Consider the following 12,457-nt stretch of genomic DNA (forward strand, 5'->3'; position numbering starts at 1 on the left):
TGCAGAAAGAGACGGTTCTTCGTGTCATTTGAAGTTCATACATTTTCTAAACTAGCTGCTCGTGAATAACTTAAACTTTTAATGTCATTTTGTGTTTAATAATTAGTACGGTATGTTACTTTGAAGAGGAAATCATGAATACGACGAACGTATTACGTGCATTACTTATATCTGACGTAATAATGAGAGTGGAAACATTTCAGGTATGCCATTTATTGTAGTAAATGTGAGCTTACAAGCCTTAAGGACCGTCTTATCTGTGATAAGGTATTCCCTGATATTTGTAGTATTGTGGTATAACTTTATATATTGAGTTATTGCGATACAGAGCAGTGTTTTCTAGTGGTGACTTGTTGGAACCATTTTCAATAGTCGATAGACTGTACCGAGGAGTGATTAGAGAACCTGCTAGACAGCTGCGTTACGTGGGTTGCATGCGAATCAGGCGAAATGCAATTCAGGTCGTTCGGATACTTTTGAGCATGACTGTACATGGGAGAACGGTGCCTCATAACCATTTGAGAGCAGACGAAAAATGGCTGTCGCTCTGACAGGGAGGTGATGCAGGCCCATTCTGCCTCTACACCGCGGGAGAGTGACGCTCTCGTACCATATCTTCAACAGCAAGCCATGGCAAACGTATGAACCCAATTCCGCTAGCATACGGCTGTCCTTGGACGGCAGAGTGGGAAGTGTGTGCGCCACTTGGGTGTTACGTGGGGCCAAATAAACATTTACATATTGTGTCCGTTGTAGAAAATCGAGGACTCGTAAACGACGATCTAGGAACCCTACTCGTAGTTGGGACACTATGTGCCAGCAATTGACAGCAATAGTGCGAGGCAGATCACTTGTGAAATCGAGTATAACGCACATAATGTCAATGCACCCATGGTCTATGGGTAGCGTCTTTGATTAGTAATCAAAACATCTACGTTCCTGGGTTCGAACCCGGGAAATTTTGGAAAAGCATCGGCACTGGTTGTAGACGACATCAGGCTTAAGAAGACACCCACGTTCTGCCAACTGCGTTGTCGAAGTGGGCGGATGAGTGGACTGAGGTTCAGGACACTCTCTAGCCCTTGGGTGAGAAACTGATCCGAAAAGTAGAAGAATCAGCAATGATCAACGGCATGCCGTTGGCAAAAGATTCCGGAATTGGTCCCATTTGGATATTGAAAGGGGACTGCCATGGGGGAGGTGAAGATATCATGACAAAATGATTGAATAACTAACGAAAGCATAACGTTCTACGACTCGAGGCGTGGAATGTCATAAGCTTGAACTGGTAGCGAAGCTAGAAATCCTGAAATGGGAAATGCAAAAGTTCAACCCAAATATAGTGGGGGTTAGTGAATGAAATGGAAATAAGGTAAGGATTTATGGTTGGATGAGGATAGGGCAATCAGCAGCAGCAGAAACTGGTATACTGGAGTAGAATTCCGTATGAATAGGAAGGTAGGAAAGAGAGTACGTTGCTGTGAGCAATTCAGTGATAGAGTTGTTCTTACCACAATCGACAGCAAACCAACTTGACCGACGATAGTTCAGGTGTACACAGCGATGTCGCAAACCGAAGATGAAGAGACGGAGAAAGAATATGAGGCTACAGAACGGGTAGTTCAGTATATAAAGGGAGATAAAAATCTAACAGTCACGGGAATCTGGAATGCAGTTGTAGGGGAACGAATGGAAGAAAGGGTTACGGGAAACTATGGGCTTGGGACAAGGAGCGAAAGAAGAGAAAGATAATTGAGTTCTCTTATAAATTTCAACTGTGTTCAAGAATCACAAGAGGAGGAGGTACGCTTGGGAAAGCCCGGCAGATACCAAAAGCATTCACGTATATTATATCATGGCCAGACAGAGATTCCGAATTCAGATACTGGTGTACCAAGGAACAGATATAGCTCAGATGACAATGTAGTAATGGTGATGAGTAGGCTGAAGTTTAAGAGATTAGTCAGGAAGGATCGATACCTAAAGAAGTTGGATACGGAAATACTAAGAAATGTAGAGGTACACTTAAATTTCTCTAAGGCTATAGATACTGCAATATGGAATAGCTTAAGATGAAGTACAGCTGAAAAGGAACGTACATTTCTAAAAAGGGCATAACGGAAAGAGAAACACAGGTACACAGAAGTTAACTGCGAAGAATGTATGGGTAACAGAGGGAATAGTTCACTTAACCGACGAAAGAAGGAAGTACAAAATTGTTCAGGGAAATTCAGAAATACAGATATAGAAGTCGGTGAGGAATGAAATAAATAGGAACTACAGGAAAGCTAAGACGAAATGGCTGCATGAAAAATGCGAAGTAATGGAAAAAGAAATAATTGTCGCATGAACTGACTCAGCATACAGGAAAGTCAAAACAATCTTCAGTGAAGTTAAATACAAGGGTGGCAAAACGAAGAGTGCATCGGGATTTCCACTGTTAAATGACGAGGAGAGAGCGGATAGGTGGAGAGAATACACTGAAAATCGCTACGAGAGGGAAGATTTGATGTAACAAAAAAAGAAACAAGAGTCGATGTAGAAGAGATAGAGGTCCAGTGTTAGAATCAGGATTTTAAAGAACTTTGGAAGACTTATGATCAAATAAGGCAGAAGGGGTAGATAACATTCTATCATAATTACTAAAATCGTTGTGGAAGTGTTTAGAATATGTGACTCTGCTGATATCTCATCTGACTTTCGCAAAAATATCATCTTCACAATTCCGAAGACTGCAAGAGCTGACAGGAACGAGAATTATCGCACCACCAGTTTGATAGCTCATGCATCCAAGTTGCAGACAAGAATAATATACAGAAGAATGGAAAAGAAAACTGAGTATGTATTAGATGACGATCAATTTTTCTTTATGAAAGGTAATGACACTCGAGAGGCAATTCTGACGTTAAGGATGATAATGGAAGCAACACTGAAGAGGAATGAGGATACATTCATAGGATTTGTCGACCTGGGAAAACCATTTGACACAGTTGAAGGGTGCAAGATGTACGAAATCCTGAGGAAAATTGTTGTAAGCTATAGTCGGAGACGGATAATATGCAACATGGACAAGTGACAAGAAGTAATAACGGGAATGTAAGACCAAGAAAGAAGTGTTTAAAGTTCAAGGTGAAAGTATATCAACGAAAATATTCGCTGATGATATTGCTACCCTCACTGAAAGTGAAACAGCATTACGTGATCCTCTGACTGGAATGAACAGTCTAAGTACAGAATATGGATTGATAGCAAATAGAAGAACGACCACGGTAAAGACAAGTAGTAGAAACGAGAACAGCGAGAAACTTTACATCACGAAGCAGATGGAGTTAAGGAATTCAGCTACCTAGGCAAGAAAGTAATCTTTGTCGGACAGAGCAAGGAGGACACCAAAAGGCATTTCTATCTACTAGTATCAAACATTGGCTTCAATTTCAGGAAGAAATTTCTGAGAAATACATTTGGAGCATAGATTTATATGGTAGTGAAAGACGGACTATGAGAAAACCGGAACAGATTAGAATCGAAACACTTGAGATATGGTGCTACAGACGAATGTTGAAAATTGGGCAGCCTGGTAAGACAAGAAATGGGGTGGTTCTGCGCAGAATCGAAGACAAAACGAATATGTGGGAAACACTTACAAGAACAAAGGACAGGGTAATAGGCATCTGTTAAGACATCAAGGAGTAACTTCCTCGGTAGTAGAGGGAGACGTAGAGGGTAAAAACTGGACAGAGGTTGCAATACATGTAGCCAATACTAATGACTGTGGACGCAGGTAGCAAGTGCTACCCTGAGATGAAGAGGGTGGCATGGGACAGAAATTCGTCTCGGACCGCAGAAGACTGATAACTCAAAAAAAAAGGGAGGAAGATGGTATCAGATTCACGCAACTGAGCTGCACTGTAGGCAAGAAGCCCCGCACGTAGCGCATATAATCTTCGCCGTAAGTGATAACCCGTGAGAATGAGTTCTTGGCTTCAGCACCGCTATCAAGAACGAGGTCGAGATCGTCCTCATAAGCACTGTAGCTAAATACTTGGCTACTGGGAGGTATCCCAGACGGAGGGTAACGAAGGCCGCTGAACGACGCTTCCATGACGAAATCATACAACAGTCCAGAGAGTTGACGCATCGAATTACGTATGAAGGTGGGAGGAGTGAGACAGCTATTGGAGAGTACATAGCTCCGTCAACGAGTAGCATTACGACGTCGACTGGCGTACCATCTTATCCCATTTGCGGAGCTCCCTTCCAGGTAGTTGTGATCGCGTCGATCGAACGCGTAGCTGAAGTCAAGAGCTGCCAGACGTCCAGGCACACAGCGTGAGCGGGAATGATGGTGTCTCGATAACGATACAGGGCAGTGTGGATGTTATTGGTACCTCCGAAAGAGGTTTGACGAACTGATTCACCTCATGAGCAATTAATTCACTACCTTCAGTGCGGACTTCGTGAGAATCTCGGAGTACCGAGCATGGAAAACATGGACGAAGAATGCGCATATGTGGTGCTAGGTGGGAATGTGGGTCGGCCTGGAGGCGTGCCGAGATAGGCCTCGGAACTGCGATAAACACTGCCTAGCAAGCAGGAGATACCGGATTCGAATTCCAGTCCAGCAGACATTTTCACTGGTCGCAGCCGATTCGGCGTAAGAGTCCCATTGCAGCTGACTCCAACGGCTCCTTCTCTTCCCTTTCCTTTCTGCTCCACCTCCCCTCTCCCCCCTTATCAGATTACGTATTACGTATTACGGCTACAGATTCTGCGTTGTCTCTGTTCTTTGGGACTCATCCGAAAGAGCAGGCACCACGAATTCGTATAACTGATTCTCCTCGATGGGCAATTAACCCACTACCTTCATTGCGGGTGTATTACTTCGCTCGACCCCTAGTGGGAATTTCAGAATGACGAGCATGGAGGACATGGGTGCAGACTGCTGATAAGTCGCGGTAGGGGTGCCTGTGGGTAAACGTTATGTCTTAACGGTGCAGTGGTTTATGCTGTTGCCTGGTACGCAGGAGATCCCGGGTTCGAACACCGGTTCACCACACATTTTTACTCGTTGTCGCCGATTACACATTAAAGTCTCGATGCAGCTCACATCAGTAGTTCCTTTCCTTTCCTTCCTCCCCTCTCCCCCTACAATATGCTAATGTATTGGTTTTGACCTAACGATTGTTAGTTCTCAAAATCAAATGGCTCTGAGCACTATGGGACTTGACATCGAAGGTCATCAGTCCCCTAGAACTTAGAACTACTTAAGCCCAACTAACCTAAGGACATCACACACATCCATGCCCGAGGCAGGATTCGAACCTGCGACCGTAGTGGTCGCGCGGTTCCAGACTGAAGTTCATAGAACCGTCACATTGGCCGGCTGTTAATTCTCAATTTGGACGTTCTAGATGAGAACGATATAGACAGTTCAAGTGTGGAACTCTGTCATAAGCGGTCAATACAGCTAGATTACATAAAAAGTAAGGCATTTGTAGGAAAAGGATAGAACGCCCATGAAGAAGCTATTGACAAAATTTACGAATTTGTTCATTTGTAAAGTACCGTTTCCGGCAACGACCGTAACGAAACATAGAATACAGACTGGGGAAAAAATCTTCTTTGTACCGAAAGTTCTAAGGAATACCTCAGCATTTTCTATCAGTACTGAATGAATTTATCAATCAGAAATTGAATGATGGATTTATTGAATTGACTTATAGACTCTGAAGAGCACCAGCTATCATTGTATCCAAAAAATCGACGAACGGAATGAAAAAATACATGCTATGTTGGCATTATCGTTATTTAAATGGTTACAGAATCCCATCCTATATCACAAACTTCACGGAAACATAACTTAGGTGAATGCCAGTGCTTTGCCACAATGAATCTAAACAGTGGTTGGCAGCAGTTGAAAGCGATGACAAAAGACCAGCCAAACACTGCGCTTGCTATCTCCCGTAATCATTACCAACACCTACGTATGTTGTTTTGTCTAAAGAATGCAGAATGCACTAGAATGCACTAGCCACAGTTCAACTACTGGGGGGGAGTGTTCAGAGGCTTGAAGTCACGTCACTGAATGGATTAGTTGCGTGGCGATATTACTTTTCCAAGGCCATGAAAAAGTGCAAGGAAGTAAAACTTCCTAGCAGACTGAAACTGTGTGGCAGACTGAGACTCGATCTCAGAACCTTCGCCTTTCATGGGCAATTGCTCTACTGACAGAGCTACCCAATCTACACACAACCTGTCCCTACAGATTTACTTCTTCCATTACCTCCTACCTTCCAAATTTCAGAGAAGCTATCCTGCGAAACCTGCAAGATTAGCACCCCTAGAAAAAATGATATTGCGGAGACATGGCTTAGCCACAGCGTGGGGGATGTTTCCCGAATAATATTTTTTTTTCTATGCGGCGAAGTGTGCACTGGTATGAAACGTCCTGGCAGATTAAAACTTTGTCACCGAGACTCGAACATGGCATCTTTGCCTTTTGTTCGCAAGGGTTCTACCGACTCAGCTACCCAGACACGTCTCAGGACCACACTGTGGCTAAGCCACGTCTCCGCAATATCCTTTCTTCCAGGAGTACTAGTCCTGCAAGTTTTTCAGGAGAACTCTAAGTTCGGAAGGTCAGAGATGAGGTACGGGCAGAAATAAAGCTGTGAGAAGGAGTTTCGCGGTTTACAGTGTTCGAGTCTTGTTCCGGCACACAACATTAATCTCAGAGGAACTATCAATAGTGAATTGTTTCTGATACTAAGAAATATTCCGTTGCGTCTAAGTATATGTGTCTGTCACGAACAACACCGTGAAACAGAGTGCATAATTATTTTATGTGGGGCGTAATCAATTTGTAAAATGGACGACTATTATGTGTAATTTAGTGCCCACAGGAAGTAGCAGCATAGCCACGAATACACCATTACTACACGAAAATTACGTTACTTCATATAGTTGTCTTATTTCGTTGGGGTTGTAATGTCTTGTTAGTCAGCAGTGATCTTTGTTTTTATTTCGATACGGTATATAATAATAATCTGAATAGGTAGTACAAGGACTGGCTGAAAAGTAACACCTCAAAAATTTTTATGTAAAAATTCTTAAAGATTGATAAATAAATGTTATTAATATTCTACATCTTTATTTTTCAGGTCTACATATTTGTTTCTCAACATAGTAATCCTGGCGACGAACACATTTCTTCCAACTAGAGACCAATTCGTTGATTCCATTATTGTACAATGCTTGACTTTGTTGGCGAAGCCACAGCCTCACCTCAACTTGCGCTCCTTCATTTCTATCAAAGTGCAGTTCTCGAAGTTGTTCTTTAAGTTTAGGAAGCAGTTGGGCTCAAATCGGCGTTGTATGGAGGATGATCGCTGACAGCGAAACAAAGGCATTGGATTGTTGCAGTTGTCGGATCGCTTACGAGTGATGTGGCATTGTCATGGTGAGTGAGAGGGTTTTGATGAAATACTTGAATTCGAAACTCAATTACGACAAGCTGTCTGTCACGTACCACCATAGATACGTTACACACCGCCATGTTACGCATTACAATTCGGAGCCCTCCAGTGGCAACCGGCTGCAAATATGTAGACATGAAGAATAACCATGTAGAATGTTAACAATATTTCTTAAGCTAGAAAGCTTTCAGTGTTTTCATACAAAAATTCTGAGGCATTACTTTTCAGTATGTCCTTGTATAATGCTTAAGTGCACCGAAGGTATGCTAGCCTGTTAAAGTAACAGAATGAGGTTTACTGTCTTTGGTGTGTGACAGCAGACCATGGGAGTCCGGTCTTTCGAATGGAGAGGATATGAATTCCTTTCCTCCAGGTGGCGTCATTACCAGGACAACCATGATCTGCACCTTAATTCTGGCGTTGCTGCACCTCTTCAGTGGTAAAGTGGTGGACGTAATGTGAAATGAGCAACTCGAGGGACGAATACTGTGCACCAGGCAGGAGGACGTCGTACTAACCAGCCAGCTCTGGAAACTGAGGTGGATGCACAACACGTGTGAAGAACGGAATAATGTACGGAGTCTGGAGGAAATTTCCACCACTTTGTAGAATGTACAAGGAGCAAGGGTTCCATCTCGTCGTCGGGAAGAAACAGCCAGCACCTAATGTAAACAACAAGAAATGTAATATAAACGTGAACAGTAGTCTAAAGATGAACCTGTTGGTTCAGAATCTGTAACGGCATCATTTGTGTGAATAAATAGCATTGTTAACAGTTCCTGGTTGCTGTTTCCTCCTTTTCAAGAATCAAATTGTATTTTGTGCACAACCATTGTCGCAAAAAATTTCGGTTTTCGGAAAAACAATGGGAAAAGGGCCACTAATACCGATACACTGAGTATTATTTGTCATAATACAAGTACAGAAATATAGCATTATGGTTAGAGCCAGTAGAAATGTAGTCAACAGGAAGAACATCTGACATGCTTTAAATTTTGGAACTCAAAAGAGACGCATCACTTGCCACAAAGACCATTACGCCATCTACTAACACTGTCTGAACGACTTCCACGTTCATTTGGCAACTGGATTACGTCTAGGGACATGCTACGGACTATCGACAACACAGTACCACTAGAACGTGTGAAAACGTGCTTTTTTTAATGGCACTCAGAACTTTTTCCACTCTTCAATCGATAGGGCACTTCTTGAGGCAAAAGGAGTAAAACTTACTGATACATCAAAACTGTGTGCTGGACAGTAACTCGAAGGTGGGTTCATTCCCTTCCGCTGGGAAATGTTCTGGCGAATGAGCTATTCAGTTCGCCAGTACATCACGTCTTACCGTCCAAACTTCACTGAATTTGTTCTTCATACTTTTGGCCCAGTAACACTGCTGGAAGAAAGAATGAATTTTCACTGTGCAACTGTACTGACTGAGCTGTTGAAAGCACGACTCATGCTTCACCTGCACAGCTTTACTTCGGCAGTACTTTTTTACCTTTCTTGATTCTTCAATTAAACTTCCTTCATTTTTCCGAAACTTCTAGTCCCAGGAGGTGTTCAGGAGACCTTCCGTGAAGTTTGGAAGCAGATCAAATATCTCAGTACTAAAACCTGGATTCCTATACGAAAACTCGGAAAATTATCAGTCGAGAACGGGAAATTACAGGCCAATATCCTTGGTGAGTGAACTGCTCAAAATCTTCGACGAAATGTTGCTCAATCGCCTTATTCATCTTGTAGAACCATATACAAGATCAAGAATATTTCATGCACCTCAGTTCCTCGCCTGACGCTCTTTATGGGGGATAGCTGTTAAACCTGCCAAATTAACGGTTGCTTATGGCACTATCAGTCACAGGGCACTGTCACAAAAAGTCTACTTGATAACGAATGATCATGGTTTCGCCTAACTTATTCAAAATTTACCCCGAAGTAGGAATTTCTATGGGAACTTTCAAGGTTCTAGTAGTCGATGAAGATGTCAAAGAGAAACGCTAGCGCAAGGAAGTGTTCTTTCACCAGTGTTATTTAAGATCTACACAAACGAAAAATCACTTCTGGCGTACACAAGGGACTTCAGACATACGATGCATTAATGATTCATTAGATGTTACACTAAAATAACACTTCAGTCATGCCCATAATTCCTTTTATCATTTGCAAAATCCAACAGGTTTCGGCGTTACACTGTTTCCAAAAGATCTATTATGTACAGATAGACAGTATCTGGCAGAAGTGAATCAAGAGAAATCGAAATGTGTTGGATTATTTGAGGTTATTTGAAACCTAAGCCAGTTGTAGAACTATACTAGCTAGCAGGATCCACAGATGCTCGTCGTGAAGCAGCTGCCAACGAGAAGGGAACTAATCAGGCTGGCCATTAGATAGGCAGATTCCAGCAATCCAAAAGATGAAGACCAGAAGATATTTCGTGAAGACCACTGCAGTTTTGTAAACAACAGCAGCTACAACGATGAAATAATCATGAACATTTTTCCCATCTGGGCGTGAGTGAAACTCGGAGGTCAGTCAGCCATCTTCATCCTGGAGCTAGAAGATCCAGAGCAACCTCCAGAAACAGCACTTCCCTGTGGATACCAATAACTGTGACTACGGAGCAATACAGACCCTGGAACATGAATTCGTCAACTGTGACCTGCACCTTGCGTAATTGTGCTTGCGACTAAGAACGCAAATGAAGTTGCAAGATTTTGGTATCACTAGTGTTGTTCAATAACTCTTTCTTTCATTGGCTGTTAGTGATAACTACCACACACTGTACTAATGTTGGACAAAAATATGGAAATAATTGGCAACCAATGCTGTTCAATCGCAATAAAGTCATGTGATGTTCAGTTGACTCCCTTATTAGAACACGTTACGCGTTTCGGGATTACACCCATCTTCAGACATCACAAACTTGAACTCCTTCCTAACCAACCAGGCGTACAGCCTTGACAACTCAAAGAAAGTGTCCAACAACATATGACTATATCTGCGACACAAGCAGTCTTGGAGCAGAGCAGAGTCTCCTCCGAGACTGACATATAATCATATGTTGTTGGACACTTTCTTTCTTTGAGTTGTCGAGGCTGTACGCCTGGTTAATTAGGAAGGAGTTGAAGTTTGTGATGTCTGAAGATGGGTGTAGTCCCGAAACGCGTAACATGTTCCAATAAAAGAGTCATTTGAACATCTCATGACTTTATTGTTATTGTACACCATTGGTTGCCAATTATAAACGTAAAAATGATCGCAGGTCTCAGACGTGAATTTATATCCTGTATATCAAAAATATGGAAACACGTCGAGAAATGTACGCTTAAACATAAATGCAGATGATAGCCAAGCCTGCAGTTTGCTCTGTTGTATGTGACCACGAAGTGCACTTGTGCAATGTCCTCAATACGTCGCAAGTGTCAGCGTACAGTGTAATTGTGAGTGCGTTATGTCGAAGCTACGAGAGTTCTAATGTGGGTGCTCGTATACTGGGTGCTTCCATAACCGAGGCAGCCGAAGTGTCTGGTGTTACAAGACGTTAGCAGCTTTCACATTGGCTTTACATTTCCTCAATTGGAACTTTGTAGTTCAATTATATTATTAGAGGCACTGTATCGAAAATACACTCCTGGAAATTGAAATAAGAACACCGTGAATTCATTGTCCCAGGAAGGGGAAACTTTATTGACACATTCCTGGGGTCAGATACATCACATGATCACACTGACAGAACCACAGGCACATAGACACAGGCAACAGAGCATGCACAATGTCGGCACTAGTACAGTGTATATCCACCTTTCGCAGCAATGCAGGCTGCTATTCTCCCATGGAGACGATCGTAGAGATGCTGGATGTAGTCCTGCGGAACGGCTTGCCATGCCATTTCCACCTGGCGCCTCAGTTGGACCAGCGTTCGTGCTGGACGTGCAGACCGCGTGAGACGACGCTTCATCCAGTCCCAAACATGCTCAATGGGGGACAGATCCGGAGATCTTGCTGGCCAGGGTAGTTGACTTACACCTTCTATAGCACGTTGGGTGGCACGGGATACATGCGGACGTGCATTGTCCTGTTGGAACAGCAAGTTCCCTTGCCGGTCTAGGAATGGTAGAACGATGGGTTTGATGACGGTTTGGATGTACCGTGCACTATTCAGTGTCCCCTCGACGATCACCAGTGGTGTACGGCCAGTGTAGGAGATCGCTCCCCACACCATGATGCCGGGTGTTGGCCCTGTGTGCCTCGGTCGTATGCAGTCCTGATTGTGGCGCTCACCTGCACGGCGCCAAACACGCATACGACCATCATTGGCACCAAGGCAGAAGCGACTCTCATCGCTGAAGACGACACGTCTCCATCGTCCCTTCATTCACGCCTGTCGCGACACCACTGGAGGCGGGCTGCACGATGTTGGGGCGTGAGCGGAAGACGGCCTAACGGTGTGCGGGACCGTAGCCCAGCTTCATGGAGACGGTTGCGAATGGTCCTCGCCGATACCCCAGGAGCAACAGTGTCCCTAATTTGCTGGGAAGTGGCGGTGCGGTCCCCTACGGCACTGCGTAGGATCCTACGGTCTTGGCGTGCATCCGTGCGTCGCTGCGGTCCGGTGCCAGGTCGAAGGGCACGTGCACCTTCCGCCGACCACTGGCGACAACATCGATGTACTGTGGAGACCTCAGGCCCCACGTGTTGAGCAATTCGGCGGTACGTCCATCCGGCCTCCCGCATGCCCACTATACGCCCTCGCTCAAAGTCCGTCAACTGCACATACGGTTCACGTCCACGCTGTCGCGGCATGCTACCAGTGTTAAAGACTGCGATGGAACTCCGTATGCCACGGCAAACTGGCTGACACTGACGGCGGCGGTGCACAAATGCTGCGCAGCTAGCGCCATTCGATGGCCAACACCGCGGTTCCTGGTGTGTCCGCTGTGCCGTGCGTGTGATCATTGCTTGTACAGCCCTCTCGCAGT

The sequence above is a fragment of the Schistocerca piceifrons genome, chromosome 2 (genome assembly GCF_021461385.2).
Source record: "Schistocerca piceifrons isolate TAMUIC-IGC-003096 chromosome 2, iqSchPice1.1, whole genome shotgun sequence".
Lineage (NCBI taxonomy): Eukaryota > Metazoa > Arthropoda > Insecta > Orthoptera > Acrididae > Schistocerca > Schistocerca piceifrons.